Source organism: Salvelinus namaycush, chromosome 6 (assembly GCF_016432855.1).
Source record: "Salvelinus namaycush isolate Seneca chromosome 6, SaNama_1.0, whole genome shotgun sequence".
NCBI classification, from domain to species: domain Eukaryota; kingdom Metazoa; phylum Chordata; class Actinopteri; order Salmoniformes; family Salmonidae; genus Salvelinus; species Salvelinus namaycush.
Window position 1 is genome coordinate 36,196,355 of NC_052312.1, and position 15,935 is coordinate 36,212,289.

Genomic DNA, 15,935 nt, shown 5'->3' on the forward strand with positions numbered 1-15,935 from the left:
TTGTATTCAAAATGGGTCACCTGGTCAATTGAAAATGAAATTGGCCTCTAGAATCAGAATACAAGCAAACTGCGGCACAGGATAATCAATTCTCATTGCCGCCAGTACAGCCAGAGAGCAACTTCATTATTTTATTCTGTGCTAAAACTTCAGCAACAAATTAGGAGCTATCTTCTTGGACTGTCCTGTTAATTATCTTTACAAGTATAGCTCTCTGCGCTCCAAATTCATAAATGTCTAAGGCACATTAGAGGTGTGGGTTGCCATTATGTAAGGTGCTTATATTCTGAATGGTTTGCAGTCAAATTGCACAAAATAAATGCTGCAATTTACGTGAGTATCTTTTTGTAAGGTATTAAGGTATGCACCTTAAATAAGGTAGGATATACATCTAAAACACCAACATGGTGTGTTGGCAATATAGAATGTGAGAAGCATAGATAAGACAGTATTGGTATGCCACATTCAATACCAATCATACCACTCAATCCAATGGATAGTCAAGTTTTCCATTAAAAACGATTGATCAACGATAATTATTGGATTGTACTAGAACTAGATATAATTATGGTCCCCTTTAACATATCATTAGAGACTCAACTCGGTTTCAATCATCTGTAAAAGTCTATTTGTGATCAGTATTGAACAAGTATGTAATAACCTGGGAAAAAAACGGTCCTTTATCTTTCGTAGCCTAGAACCAGTAGTTGTTTTTTCATCAATCTGTTATAGCCAATGCTCAAATAATGACAGCAAAAGTATTGTTGTTCTGTGTCTATGTATTATCTGTTATTTTACCAACAGCAAAAACAGTCTTCAACACTTCATTCCAATACATTGAATTGGACTAAATCCACAGACAACCGCACATTTTCTAGAACGTCTGACTTAGTAATAGCACTCTGGAACAATCACAGTGTGGGAGTTTGGGGGTGGAAAGGCATGCCTATCTGCATGACCGCCGTGATTTATTAGGTCCCTGGGGACCCCTTCTGGATTAGGGGAAAGAGGGGAGGGGGGGACGTGTAGGCCAGCCAGGCCTGGATGGTGGGTGAAATGCCCTAAGGGCCCTAGGAAGTCCAATCCCTGATCAGTTGATTGCTTCCTCATGCTTCACCACTCTGTAGTGGTCTCACTCTCAGACTGAGAGCAGGGAGACGAGAGCAACAACAGCAGTTGTTTAACCAACCAACCCACAGTCTTCAACATAAAAACCACTGGGTGAACACGAACCAATACATGTCTTTGCATGTCTCCACAAACCTTTATGAAAATCACCTGCCAGTGAGAGAGCGAAATAACATTACAAAGACAGAACTTTGCTTATAATCTGACTGTGTGTAATGCGAGTGACATTTATTGTGACACATTCCCAAACAAACATTCGAGACACATTCAACAAAGACGCACATTTTTCTGCTGTCTGGAGAAGCACTGAAGCAGACCCTCGTTCAGCTAAAACATATGCCAGCTAAAGCATTCCCTACTTGGTGAAATCATATTTTCTCTTCTTGGCTGCTGAGTTGTTTGGCGCCTAGATGATGGATGCTTCGCTAGCCACGGAACATCCACCGCACCCCACACAGAGGATAGCTTTGAGGTACTCTTCTCTTACATGAGAACTACAGGTCCATCAAGTGTGGTTTAATAAGACAAGTGTCTGGAATGTAAGAAAATAAAGGCGTTGAAGACCTGGAAGTCCTCGGAAGCACGTACTGAGGTTGGCAGTGGACTCTCCAAGTGGCTAGGTGCCAGTCATTATACTCAGAATAGTAACAGAATTAAAACATGTCTTCCCAGCATGCCTAGCTCCAGGTATCAACGTTGGCCAGTAAAAACATTGAGGAAGGTTGACGGGTGTGTGTGTTTGTGTGTGTGCATGGGAGGGAGGGGTCTCGCTACAAGCAACAGAAGGCAGACACTGTTAATACACGTTTCTTTACCCAGAGTCAGAATGAGGTACTGTGTCTGTATAAACCTGCAGTCTACTCCATCTAAAATGTCAGACACAGTTGCACTTGATAAAACTTTAATTTGGGTTGGGGGAGGACATGGAAAATAGTTGATAGACAGCATCCAATGGAAATATAATAAACAGCAGTTAAAAACAGTCATGGGAAAATAGAACATTTTAGTAACAGTTTCACCTCATAATGTGACTGAGTGACTAAAATGTGACTACGTATGTTTGTGTCACATTGAAAATGGATCTTTAGCAAATGAGATTCTAACTGAAAACTGATGCATCATGCTTCTGAGAGTGAAACCAGCCATTGGAATGTGGAGCATCTAGACACACATCTAGACACATACCAGGTTTATGAGACCTCGTCTCACCTCAAAAGTCTTGACTACCAAAATGCACAAACAACATCACTTTTCCCAGACTCCTCGGCTCATCGACCTGCTACCACAGGCAAGTGTCAGAACAGAGTGGCCGTTGTCAAGGTTACACACACAAGCCTCCTATCCCCATGACTGTGTGAGGTTTCTGTTGATGGGTGGCTGAGTGGGTGCAAAAGTGGTCTGTGTTCAGGTCTGAGTTGTGTGGCCTTTGCCAATTACAGGTCGGATACCCCTTAACAAAATAAACTTTGTGCTGACTGGGACGTGGCATAAAGAGGGCAGTGTGCAGATGCATATTTCATGGTCAGGGATACATGCCTCTTATAATTAATGAGATGACAGCCGTGGGCATTGAGTGTGGTCGCCAGTCGATCACCCAGCAATTTGTCAACAAGCCCTCACTCACCCTATAACCCATAAAGCCATAGTACCACTTTCTCTGCGTGCATAGAGGGGATCCGAGTTTGATCCCTGGTGAGGTGTTTTTAGTGGATAAAATTCCCACAACCTTCCCTGTCCAATTTGGGACTCTAAAAAGAAGTGTACTACTGTTAAATTGTGGGTCCTAGTAGCTAATGTCTGTACATTGAAAGAACGCTAGTGGAACATTGTATTAATGTTTTATGGTTCAATGCTAAAAGTCTACAGCCTCATGTCACTATTGATTATAGATATGTAATTATCTAGTTGTCCTCTAATTTCAGTAATTTATAACAACTAAAGTAGGTGGTATTACAGCAGTAAGTAAACACAAGTCATGAAGTTTGATATGGGGGACAGCTGTACTAAAAGTAGATATTGTCCAAATGTAGTCACTACTACACTGGGATTGCAGGATATAAGGCAATCACAGACACTGGGTGCGAGAACACATTATGACTACAGTATTGCTGGTGAAGGACTGCCCTAATTCCTGCCTCAATCAATACCTCACACTGTGGGAGACAAAATCTAATGACATTTCCACAGCTCACAATATGATGGTCACAAACTAACCCATTGTAATCACTCTTACTTGTATGTGTGTGTGTGTGTGTGTGTGTGTGTGTGTGTGTGTGTGTGTGTGTGTGTGTGTGTGTGTGTGTGTGTGTGTGTGTGTGTGTGTGTGTGTGTGTGTGTGTTGGTGTGTGCGTGCGTGCGTGCGTGCGTGCGTGCGTGCGTGCGTGCGTGCGTGTGTGCGTGTGTGCGTACGTGTCTGTGCGCGTGTGAGAGTTGACAGGGCCTGTGTTTCTTATTAACTGTTCAAAAAGGCAATGAGAAGAACAGTGGAGACATGAGTTCCCCAGATGCTGAGTTTTCCCTCTTGAAAAACTGCTGAGCTGAAAAAAGAGCTAAAGGACCCTGACTGAACCTCTGCCAACGATGTTAACACTGAACGTCTGAATGGAATCCAGCATTATTAAAAGATGACTCGCGACATCATCTGAAGGAAAACGATGACGCATCGCTGATGCCTGCTCAGATAGATGGGAAGAGCAGAGATAGTTTTACAGTGGAGCTCGGCATCTGCACCATTCATCACAAAACCATCTGTGTGAGAGTCCCTCACCATGACAGAAAGGGCTGTGTGACGGCTCTCAGGCAGGATGTGGCTGTATCTCATATCTCATTTAATTGTCCCCATAAGGCTTACTGTCCACACGAACAACAACTGTCCCCACAAGTCAGTGTGAAATGTTTACTGCCACATATGAGAGTACTGTTTTTTATAGTACCATGTAGACTAAGGTTGTAGACCTCTCCATGCTCTGGCAACCCTACCTCTTATAACCACTGAACCCAGTAATAGGGGTTGTCTCAAATGACCTATAATTACTCCAATAAAACATACCAAATGATATAACATTTTTGACGGTCACTTGTATTTCTTATAAATCCAGACCAGAGGCAGCAAACTTCCATGTTGACAACTCAAACAAGGACATTGATAGCCTAGATGGATGAAGACCCCCTGATTTTGTTTGCAGCTTATCTTAAATTACATTCCCTTGGTGTTGTTTATCTCCAAGTTAATAATTGTTTCACTCTCCCACTCACCAGTACAATGCAGTGGGTCATAGAATCACAATGTATTTGATACAGACTCAGGTACCTGACAGTTCATCCGTCTTATAATGATGGGTAATGCAATATTTTCAGTCCCAGGAAATGAGCCTCTTTTTCTGACAAATAGCTTCTGGGACAGTCAGTGGCTGGAGACTACACATTTCTCATGTTTCAGACTAATACTTTTAGTATGTAAACATGTATCCATCACCATGAGAACATAGTCTTCAGTGGTGGTGATCCATAAAAGCTGTCCTACTGTAGTTTGTTATGTCTCCTGACAGATATGAAGTGAAAAGGTCCAACCCTTTTTTGTTTGTTGGTCAAATAAAGATAGAACAACGGCTACAGCAATTGTGAGCATTTTACAATATATAGGGGATTATCCATAAACCAGAAAACGGTGGTGGTTTGTTTGTTTCTGGTGCACTTGGCCAAACAAGGAGGCGTCAGTCAAGTCAGACAAGATCTCTCTCCTGCTGGGCCCTTCGCACATGAGGAAACCTCCCCTACCAGGAGAAATCAGTAGTGGAGTCAAACTCAATGTTCCAACAGCACAGATTAACCCCCACTGGAGATCTGAGCCACACAGGGAAGAAAAAAGGGGGTTGATTTGAATTGTAAATAGACAGCTAGTTTTTTCGTGTTTACAAATAAATAAAAATGCAGCCTCAACAGCTCAGGACAGACTCAAGAAACGACACACCAGCACCCATTCATGTTACTTTTTTTGTTTAAGCAAAACACCTTTAATTATCCATTTTATTGTTCATTTATTTAAGTGAATACTTTTAACATTAACAGTATGACAAGAAAAAACGATCTACAATTAACCCCAAAATAAATATTTTGGTGAAGGGTAGTAAGATCCTGACATCCAAAACTAAAGGCAACTGGCTAAATGCAGCAGAGCAACAAACAAATACATTATGATAGTATGACTGTTTAATAGGTATTTGATTAAAACCTGCATTACCATTGTAGATTCCAGTATCATCGAAGACAACCCTGGTAGCCCATAGCTATATGTAAACACTGTCTCCCACCTCCAGCTTCACTACGGCTGTGTTATTGTCGTTGTCACAATCTTTGGTGCTTTACCAGGTAGACGCAGGTAGCCTTTCTTCATCATAGACATGACAGATGGTAAACTTCCTTGGTTGTACATGGTGTAACGCTGTGTTTCCCAAACTCATTCCTGGGGACACGAAGGGGTGCACATTTCGTTTTTTGCCCTAGTACTACACAGCTGATTCAAGTAATCAAAGCTTGATGATGAGTTCATTATTTAAATCAGCTGTGTAGTGCTATGGCAAAAAACTAAACGTACACCACTTGGGTTCTCCAGGACAGAGTTTGGGAAACGCTGGTGTAATGGAAGAAATATACCCCTTACAGCATGGCTGTGAAGACGTCTTTAGCAGAGTTGTAGCCACTGCCAATGTTGGAGAATACTCGCTTGTACTGTAAATGGATGTCGCTGGAGATCGGTCCAAAGGCCCAGAACCACACTTTAAACCCTCCTTCAAAGTTTTCAGTTCTTCCTCTTGAACTTTTTTCCTACTCCTCAGCTCCTCTACAGCTCCAAGTTTCTGGTCCATGGTTCCCAATTTCTCCTTCAGCACAGCCAGCTCTCTGATCAAAGAGCAGGGGTCAGGCTGGCAGACAGACAAACTGGTTCCAGGCCTCTGGTGAGGCAAAGAGAAAGTATTAGTAGGACTAACACTTCCTTCAATCTTATAGTGGGCGGCAGGTAGCCCAGCGGTTAGCGTGTGGGCCAGTGTCGATCTGCCCTTGAGCAAGGCACTTAATAACCCTTTGACGTCTTCAGGTACTCTGTGCAGTCCATTATGTTTTTCTCTCTCTTATATAGGGATGTGAAAGGAGGAAACTAAAATAAGAAAAAATTGGAATTGTTATTGATTGGAAAATAGGTCAGTCCTCACTTGGTTGTGGAAAATTTACCAAACTCCCCAGTCATCATCAGCAGTGATCAGCAGTGGGGTCGTTCCACCAAATTAGTACTTTTTGCATCCCTTTGATATGTTAAATTAATGTTCAAGCCTGTTATATTAAATAAAGTGCCCTTTAATATAGACCACATGGAAAATTCAACAAATATATATTTTTTATATGAATAAAGACTTGCTAAAGTGCCAAAATTCAGCATTTTGACATGTCCCTCTGTACACCCTCTGTGACTTCTAGGAAGATTTTAACCCACTTAAAACCAAAATGTTCTGCTGTCTCCTTATTTCTCCTTGTTAGCCTATTGTCTGCAAAGGTTGTTACATTGTAACCACATAGTAATAATAAAGGTTATACCCCATGGCTGTCACTTCACATGAAGTTACATGCTCCTGGGTAGGTACATGATAATTAAGCAAGAAGGCCCTCAGGGGTGTTGTATATGGCCAGTATACCATGGCTAAGTGCTGTTCTTACACACAACGCAACGCGGAGTGCTTGGATATAGGCTTTAGCCATGGTATATTGGCCATATAACACAAACCTCCGAGGTGCCTTATTGCTATTATAAACTGGTTACCAATGTAATTAGAGCAGTAAAAATAAATGTTTTGTCATACCCATGGTATACGGTCTGATATACCACGGCTGTCAGCCAAACAGCATTCAGGGCTCGAACCACCCAGTTTATAATTACAATTATATCCTACGTAACTACATTGTTCTTACTTTACTCTTGACTGGGTATAACCTTTGAGCCAGGTCATAACATAGAAATAAACTAATTGAAAATGACTGGAAGTTAATGACAAGGTGTACCTTGTTACAATTGTTGTTGCCAGGTAGTTGCGGTTTGTAGTTACATGTAACGAAGGTCAGATTTTGGCGTGAGTTATTAACATGATAATTTTACAATTGACTTTCAAACGTGTAATTAACTAATTACATAGTGGAACAACATTAATTACATAGTGGAACAAGAACATGTGTAATAACATCAGTAATTACACACGTGGAATAACCTTCACCAAGTGGATGTGTAATTACACAGTGCTTGTTCCAATTGTCTAATAACCCATAGGGCTACAATCTTATTACCATGTAATTACATAGTAACACCTATGTAATTACTACGTCATTATTACAGTAATTACTGTGTAGTTACATAGTAATAGGGCAAACTTAATGTAAAGTTTTTTGTTCTTTCTTACGAAGTTACACTACCCAAAGGATACTCATGTGGTGGAATGACCCAGTGATCACTGAATTATGAAAGTGTGCTGCATTATGGTTATAAAAGCCGCATGTCAACTGCATGAACTTTACCAGAACCGACGGAAGGTCACGCAGTTTTTGATAGTCACAGCAAGTCCCTGCAGCCATCACATGCATTGTGTTTGGCAGAGTTGTATCATTAGGGTGTTTTTCTTGACACACGTGAACGTGACCGAAACAGGAGCAGACTTTCTGCCACAATCTTCAAGGTATGGCGGATTCAAATAAACAGGATATTTGAGAAACCTTTCTAACCTAGTGATTTGCCATAACCCATCCATCCATGTCACTATTTCACCCATGCATGCCAGGATTCTGGAATATTGTTCCACAACCTAGTATAGAAAATAATGTAACTGCATCTATGTGAGTCAGGTTATATTAACATGACAACAGAGATTTACATGAAATCATCCCTTTAGTCCTCTAACCAAACTGTATAGTCATGCACTGTTCCATACCGTAGGTCTAGGAGGAATCATATCCCATTTTCCATTGTGAGCACATATGTCCAATGGCGCGAACATGTGGCAAACATGCCTATGGTCAAAACGGGATGTGTGCCTCGATAGAAAATGTGATTCTTCATGTGCTGCTATAGAGGGCCTCCGGTCTAGAAAGTCTTTAATGTGAAGTAAAGTACAGTACCGCAGGGAACCTGACAGCCATGATGGATCCACCAAATCTCCAGCTAGCTGTCACAGCTGAGAAGGCCAATATTAGTACCATGACAGAGGTTGATCCTGACATACTGTACCTCCCTGTCTCAGTCCAGACTGATTCCAGGTCTACCTATACGGTGGACCATTGGAGAACGTTCTTCAAAATCATTGGTCTCTAAGGTTTTTCCAAAAATATATCAGCCTGATAAATTTGATACTATCTCCAGGTTTGATATTTGCTGTTGAGTACAATTTGCATTTCAAAGACTTGAAGACAGGCATGCAACCCCCTAACACTCAGGTCAGCATTGTTAAGGGTGATCAGCAGTGTTAAGGGATGTCAAGGAAAACAATGTAGAGTTAATAATATGTAACTGATTTCTAATTTGCAAGAGGACCTACAATAGGCCTAGCTAATGCATTTCCTGTGAATGGCGACCACAAGGTGACACATAAGGACTGTGCTATCAATTACAATACATCATTAAATGGAAAGGGACAAAATAACCATGCAACTCGTTTCACAGCCCAGTTCCCTGTGTAGGTCAAATACAAAGAAGATGCAGGGAGCTTGGTGAATTGGGGGTAGGGAAAAAGACAAAAGGCCTTACCACCTCTGGAAAGCAAGGGGGAGGGGGGGTGAACTCCACAGCGACAACACCTATAGGGTTCCCTGTGGAGTGCTGATTATGCACCCTACCTCCCCCTCCTATCTTCCTACCTCCCCTATCCCTCCCTCCATCCTGAGCTTTTGTTTGTAGGTCGACCGTGCAAGGCTAGTGTTGTTTATTCAGGGCAGCATGGGAAACCTCAGTAGTAATCGCACTACTCTTTGTGTGAGGTACAAGGAACTTTAGCAAAGGGGAAATAGATTGAAGTTTGTCCGTAGAAGGACAGAAACTGTGTGTGTATGTGTGTGCACATGAGTGTGTACGTGTGCATGAATGTATGTGTGCCTGCCCGTTTCTGTGTGTGTTATGTGAAAGCATGGAAATGCCCTGGTCAGAGGGCTTGGTAAGAATACACCTGCTCAAGACAAAGGAGATGATTGTGGACTACAGGAAAAAGAGGGCCAAGCACGCCCCCATTAACATCGACGGGGCTGCAGTGGAGCAGGTTGAGAGCTTCAAGTTCCTTAGTGTCCACATCACCAACAAACTAACATGGTCCAAGCACACCAAGACAGCCGTGAAGAGGGCACGACAAAACCTATTCCCCCTCAGGAGACTGAAAAGATTTGTCATGGGTCCTCAGATCCTCAAAAGGTTCTACAGCTGCACCATCAAAAGCATCCTGACTGGTTGCATCACTGCCTGGTACGGCAACTGCTCGGCCTCCGACCGCAAGGCACTACAGAGGGTAGTGTGTACGGCCCAGTACATCACTGGGTCCAAGCATTCTGCCATCCAGGACCTCTATACCAGGCGATGTCAGAGGCCCTAAAAATTGTCAAAGACTCCAGCCACCCTAGTCATAGGTTGTTCTCTCTGCTACCGCACGGTAAGCGGTACCTGGAGCGCCAAGTCTAGGTCCAAAAGGATTCTAAACAGCTTCTACCCCAAAGCCATAAGACTCCTGAACATCTAATTAAATGGCCACCCAGACTATTTGTGTTGCCCCCCCCCCCCCTTTTACACTGCTGCTACTCTCTGTTGTTATCATCTATGCATAGTCACTTTAATAACTCTACCTACATGTACATATTACCTCAACTAACCGGTGCCTCCGCACACTGACTCTGTACCGGTACCCCCTTGTATATAGTCTTGCTGTTGTTATTTTACTGCTGCTCTTTAATTACTTGTTACTGTTATTTCTTATTCTTTTATGTATTTATTTTTTAGCTTCATTGTTGGTTAGGGGCTTGTAAGTAAGCATTTCACTGTAAGGTCTACACCTGTTGTATTCGGCGCACGTGACTAATACAATTTGATTTGATTTGGTTGTCTCCTCTCTTCCCCCACCATGTCACAGGGGGAGGCGGTGAGGTAAAAATGGGGGAAGGGGAAGCCCTCCATATCTCCATTCCACATATCAACACTATAATACCCCCAGCTGCAGCTTCTCAAAAGGGTCACCAAACCACCCAAGGTCTTTTACACAGGTACGCCTGCCTTTGTGGAAACAACGTGACAACAGAAGTAAACATTAAGGTGTTGAGAGAACCGCTTCCTACGGTGGTCTTATCAGTCACTGGATCAAATGGTGTCTAAATGAAGCTTGAATTAGAAGTACAGTGCACTTAAGCAGTACTCTAGCAGGCTTGCATATTTTGAGTTGATACAGTAGATGGTACAGGATGAGAACATTTGTCATGAGTAGCACAGTTGCTTTAATACTGTCTAAGTAAAGTTGTAAGCAACAATTGAACAGAAGAAGACGCCGATAGACATGGCAGCTCTGCTTCTAGCTCCCTAGGAACTTTGCAGTAATATCTTTTTTTTTTACAAGCATTTCGCTTCACCCGCAATAACATCTGCTAAATATGTGTATGCGACCAATGAAATTTGATTTGATTGGGATCTTGATTTTCTTCCTGGTTATTTGAAGCCCCCATGGGATGTTTCTAGTGACTAGTGACCTCTAGGGGCAGAAGGTAGAGATTAATTGCCTTGAAAGTCTTGGGACAGTAGTACACTACCATAAAATCAACCAAGAGCGATATCATCTAACATCTGAACTGATTAGTAGATCGAAAGATAGAATGGATTGGGCAAGTAAAAAGAGAAGTTATCTACAGTCAATATGAAGCACAGCCATTAATAATTTTCTTTAGGGGTATGTGCTTAGCACAGCAAGCACTGTGGTTCAGCAATCAATTTGCTAAAAAAGCAGCACAGACCAACTTGCAAAAACATCTTGGTTTGGAAACCTCAAGACAGAAAAACTACAAGAGGAGAGTATGAATATGGATATATAGTATGAATTCTACATGCCAAAACCAATATAAATACAACCACCGCAATAAAACTCGCATGTTGACATTCTCACAAATCCTTCTCCTTTAATAATAGGTCTTCTGTTAACACAGAACCCAAGTTGGTAACTTACTATAATTTACTCTTATACATTTGTTATTACATGGTTATTATTCCAGCATTTACTACACATCACTGGGCAACACACATATTCATTGACAATATTGCCACCTGGTGGTGATCAGTTGGCATCAGTCATACAAAGAACAGTGCCCATGGCAACATGGCCCATGGCAATACATACTATTACATAGATTAGCCAATATTGATTATTAAATAATTCATTTCAGTGTGCCTTTAGTCTATTTTCACACACTCTTTGATTATACACTGAACAAAATATATACTCAACATGTAAAAAGTGTTTCCATGTTTCTTGAGCTGAAATAAAAGATCCCAGAAATGTTCCATAAGCACAAAAACGTATTTCTCTCAAGTTTTGAGGAAGCGTGAAATTGGCATGCTGACGGTGGGGTTATGGTATGGGCAGGCATAAGCTACGTACAACAAACACAATTGCATTTTATCGATGGCAATTTGAATGCACAGAGATACCGTGATGAGCGCTTGAGGCCCATTGTTGTGCTATTCATCCGCCGCCATCACCTCATGTTTCAGCATGATAACGCAAGGCCCCATGTCGCAAGGATCTGTACACAATTCCTGGAAGCTGAAAATGTCAGCGTTCTCACCAGACATGTCACCAATTGAGCCTGTTTGGGATGCTCTGGATCGACGTGTACGACAGCGTGTTCCAGATCCAGACAATATACAGCAACTTCGCACAGCCATTGAAGAAGAGTGGGGCAACATTTCACAGGCCACAATCAACAACATCCTGATCATCTCTATGCAAATAAGATCGGTTGCGCTGCATGAGGCAAATGGTGGTCACACCAGATACTGACTGGTTTTCTGATCCACACCCCTACTTTTTTTAAAGGTGTTGTCACGGCCGTTAAAAGATGAGGACCAAGGTGCAGCGTGGTGAGCGTACATTTTCTTTATTGAATAAAAATGACGCCGAACAAAAACAACAAACACTACAAAAACAAACCGTGAAGCTACAGGCTATGTGCCCTAAACAAAAGTCAACTTCCCACAAACACAGGTGGAAAAAAGAGCTACCTAAGTATGGTTCCCAATCAGAGACAACGATAGACAGCTGTCCCTGATTGAGAACCATACCCGGCCAAAACATAGAAATAGAAAATCATAGAAACACAAAACATAGAATGCCCAACCCAACTCACGCCCTGACCAAACCAAAATAGAGACATAAAAAGGATCTCTAAGGTCAGGGTGTGACAGGTGTCTTTCACCAACAGATGCATATCTGTATTTCCAGTCATGTGAAATCCATAGATTAGGGCCTAAAGAATTTACTTAATTTTATTATATGAACCGTAACTCAGTAAAATATTTGAAATTGTTGCATGTTGCGTTTATGTTTGTTCTGTGAATTTCACTTTCTGTTTATTTTCTGATTACATGCACCATGGCGACTACTGTATATTATGATGGTGTTTTCCCATCAAAGAAGGTGCTTATCTTGAACGTTTTTATGGTATTTTTCTCTCTTGGTCCAGTTTAAAATACACACAGCCCTTTGTTGGAGCTATACTTACTACAGCAGTGAAAAGCTCATTTATTTTTCTTGGCCTTCACTTGAAACTTCTCCTATACTTCATAGAAAGCACATACTAGTTGGACGTTTTTGTTTGGCTTTTGCTACAGCATACAATGACATTCAAGACATTTCTGTGCTTCCAACTTTGTGGCAACAGTTTGGGGAAGGCCCTTTCCTGTTTCAGCTTGACAATGCCCCCGTGCACAAAGTGAAGTCTATACAGAAATGGTTTGTTGAGGTCGGTGTGGAAGAACTTGACTGGCCTGCACAGAGCCCTGACCTCAACCCCATCAAACACCTTTGGGATGAATTGGTACGGCGACTGCAAGCCAGGCCTAATCGCCCAACATCAGTGCCCGACCTCACAAATGCTCTTGTGGCTGAATGGAAGCAATTTTCCAACATTTAGTGGAATGCCTTCCCAGAAGAGTGGAGGCTTTAATAGCAGCAAAAGGGGGACCAACTCCATATTAATGCCCATGATTTTTTAATTAGATGTTCGACGAGCAGGTGTCCACATACTATTGGTCATGTAGTGTATAACATCTTCAATAATAGGGCAACTCCAAAAATTATGTTTGATGGGCTGTCGCGAAAGACAATGTGGATGACTGAAAATAATAATTATGTAACAATATTAATTATAGAAACATTGGGTCTAATACAAGACAAGGTGGGCAAATCTTTGTTTTCTGATACGTTGAAACATTTAAACTGCTGTGAAGAAACAATGTTTTGTGGTATTTACCATCTATCATGAAATTGGGAACCAAACTAATAATTGCTGACTGGCTTATGGCACTCGAGAGACTGGTTTCAGTTCAAGATACAGAAAAAGAAAATATATCTGTGACAAATGTAATTTCCTGAAGAACGATATCACATAGATTTGTATCACTGACTGCAATGTTTCCTGCCTGTTCATACTCCTTGCAATGTTACCACTGTCTATGTAGCCTAACGTATAGCTCCAGTGATGATGGAAGCAATGCACTCAATGAATTTAATCTATCCTGCCATGACACTGGTGCTACTGTAACCGATGCGAAATGGCTAGCTAGTTAGCGGTGGTGCACGCTAATAGCGTTTCAATCGGTGACATCACTTGCTCTGAGACATTGAAGTAGTGGTTCCCCTTGCTCTGCAAGGGCCGCGGCTTTTGTGGAGCGATGGGTAACGATGCTTCGTGGGTGACTGTTGTCGATGTGTGCAGAGGGTCCCTGGTTTGCGCCCGGGTCTGGGCGAGGGGAAGGACTAAAGTTAAACTGTTACATTGGTGCCGTGACCCGGATCACTGGTTGCTGCGGAAAAGGAGGAGATCAAAAGGGGGGTGAGTGTAACCGATGCGAAATGGTTAGCGGTGGTGCGCGCTAATAGCGTTTCAATCGGTGACGTCACTTGCTCTGAGACCTTGAAGTAGTGGTTCCCCTTGCTCTGCAAGGGCCGCGGCTTTTGTGGAGCGATGGGTAACGATGCTTCGTGGGTGACTGTTGTTGATGTGTGCAGAGGGTCCCTGGTTCGCGCCGGGGTCAGGGCGAGGGGACGGACTAAAGTACTAACTATTACACTACAGAGAGCAAACATCAATCACCATAAGATGCTTGGCTATTTATATCACCCACCACCACCAACTGTAACTCTCTCTCTCCCCACACGCAGTGACACCTGGGCCTGTGCAGGAAGCATCTCTGTGTCACTGACATGTCATGCACCAGTAGCTCTCTATTCCAGTGAATACATTACTCAGTTTGTGTGATACTTCTGTAAAAAAACAGCCTGGTTATTACTACAAGAAACTAGAGTTCATTGCCTTCAGAAATGTATCCTGCTCAGTGAGGATTCACTCATGCATAAGCCTACAGGCTAAGCATAGTGCGTGGATTGTTCCTATGTCTAATATAATAGTGGGAACAATGACAATAGATTTTGATTGGGTGGACATTTGAGAGTGATTATGAGGCCTAAGGGGGTTCCCCAAGTCAGAGACAGAAAGATAGATCATTGATAGATTCTGGATAAGCCCAAAGGGTCTATCAGAGTACCAGTACCAAGTCCACAACAATGCCCAAACTACACAATTTTTTAGGGCTGAGAAAAATCTATAAAAATATGTTTTGGGATTGTGTAGTTGCTCGTTAATTCAGTTGTGTAGATGTTTGGCTAGTGGTGTTTCTGTAATGTAGTCCTACAGTGCACATGTGATGGCAGAGTTTGCAAAGCAAATGCCCTCACGATTGATACAAATAATCATGATATCATTCTACCAGGTAGACTTTGTAGTCAACATTTAATTGGGAAGGTTTTTTGGAACAACCTTCAAAAGTGCATGATGACTGAATTGCGCATGGCAAAGATCAACCAAGACTTGGCAAATTTGATGCGTTGTATTGTCTCCTGACTGTTATTTTTTTTTGAAAAGGCAGTAGGCAGTTCCTGGGATCTAACATGCCTATTAGCTAGCTAACTGTGTGCAAATTGTTTTGACCCTCTGCAATTATTTGATAACGGAAATGGCAGCCCATGAGAAGATTAGCATGGCTACTACTTTGACTTCCACAGCCAAGCTAGCTCACCATCGCCCCGCCCGGCCCCACCTCGTCACCGTGAGCACGTCATCACGAGTCCATGACATGCGAGTGTTCCTCACTACAGTGATCGATGGAAAGTGTGGTGTTTCTCATGGAAGTGGTATGGACAGCTTTATTTGCAGTTCGAAAAGGGACGCTGTTTTCTGTAACATGTGTAGACATTTCCCTGAGGCCACTATGGTAGGCTAATTTGTTAGAGACAGATATAATGATTGTAAGTACCTTCGCGAGGCATACGTCAACCACCAGGCTAGCCAACCCCACTCTTTTGCACTGGATCAGTTTGAAGGCTACAGTGCAAATCATCGCAATCAAACCAGGAGTAAATCAACTTTTAAATCAATTTAACCGGGAGGTCATGGACTATTCATTTGTAGAAAGGAATCGTGATCATGCCAAAGCAAACAGGACATAACACTATGTGGACATAAGGAGAGTGAAG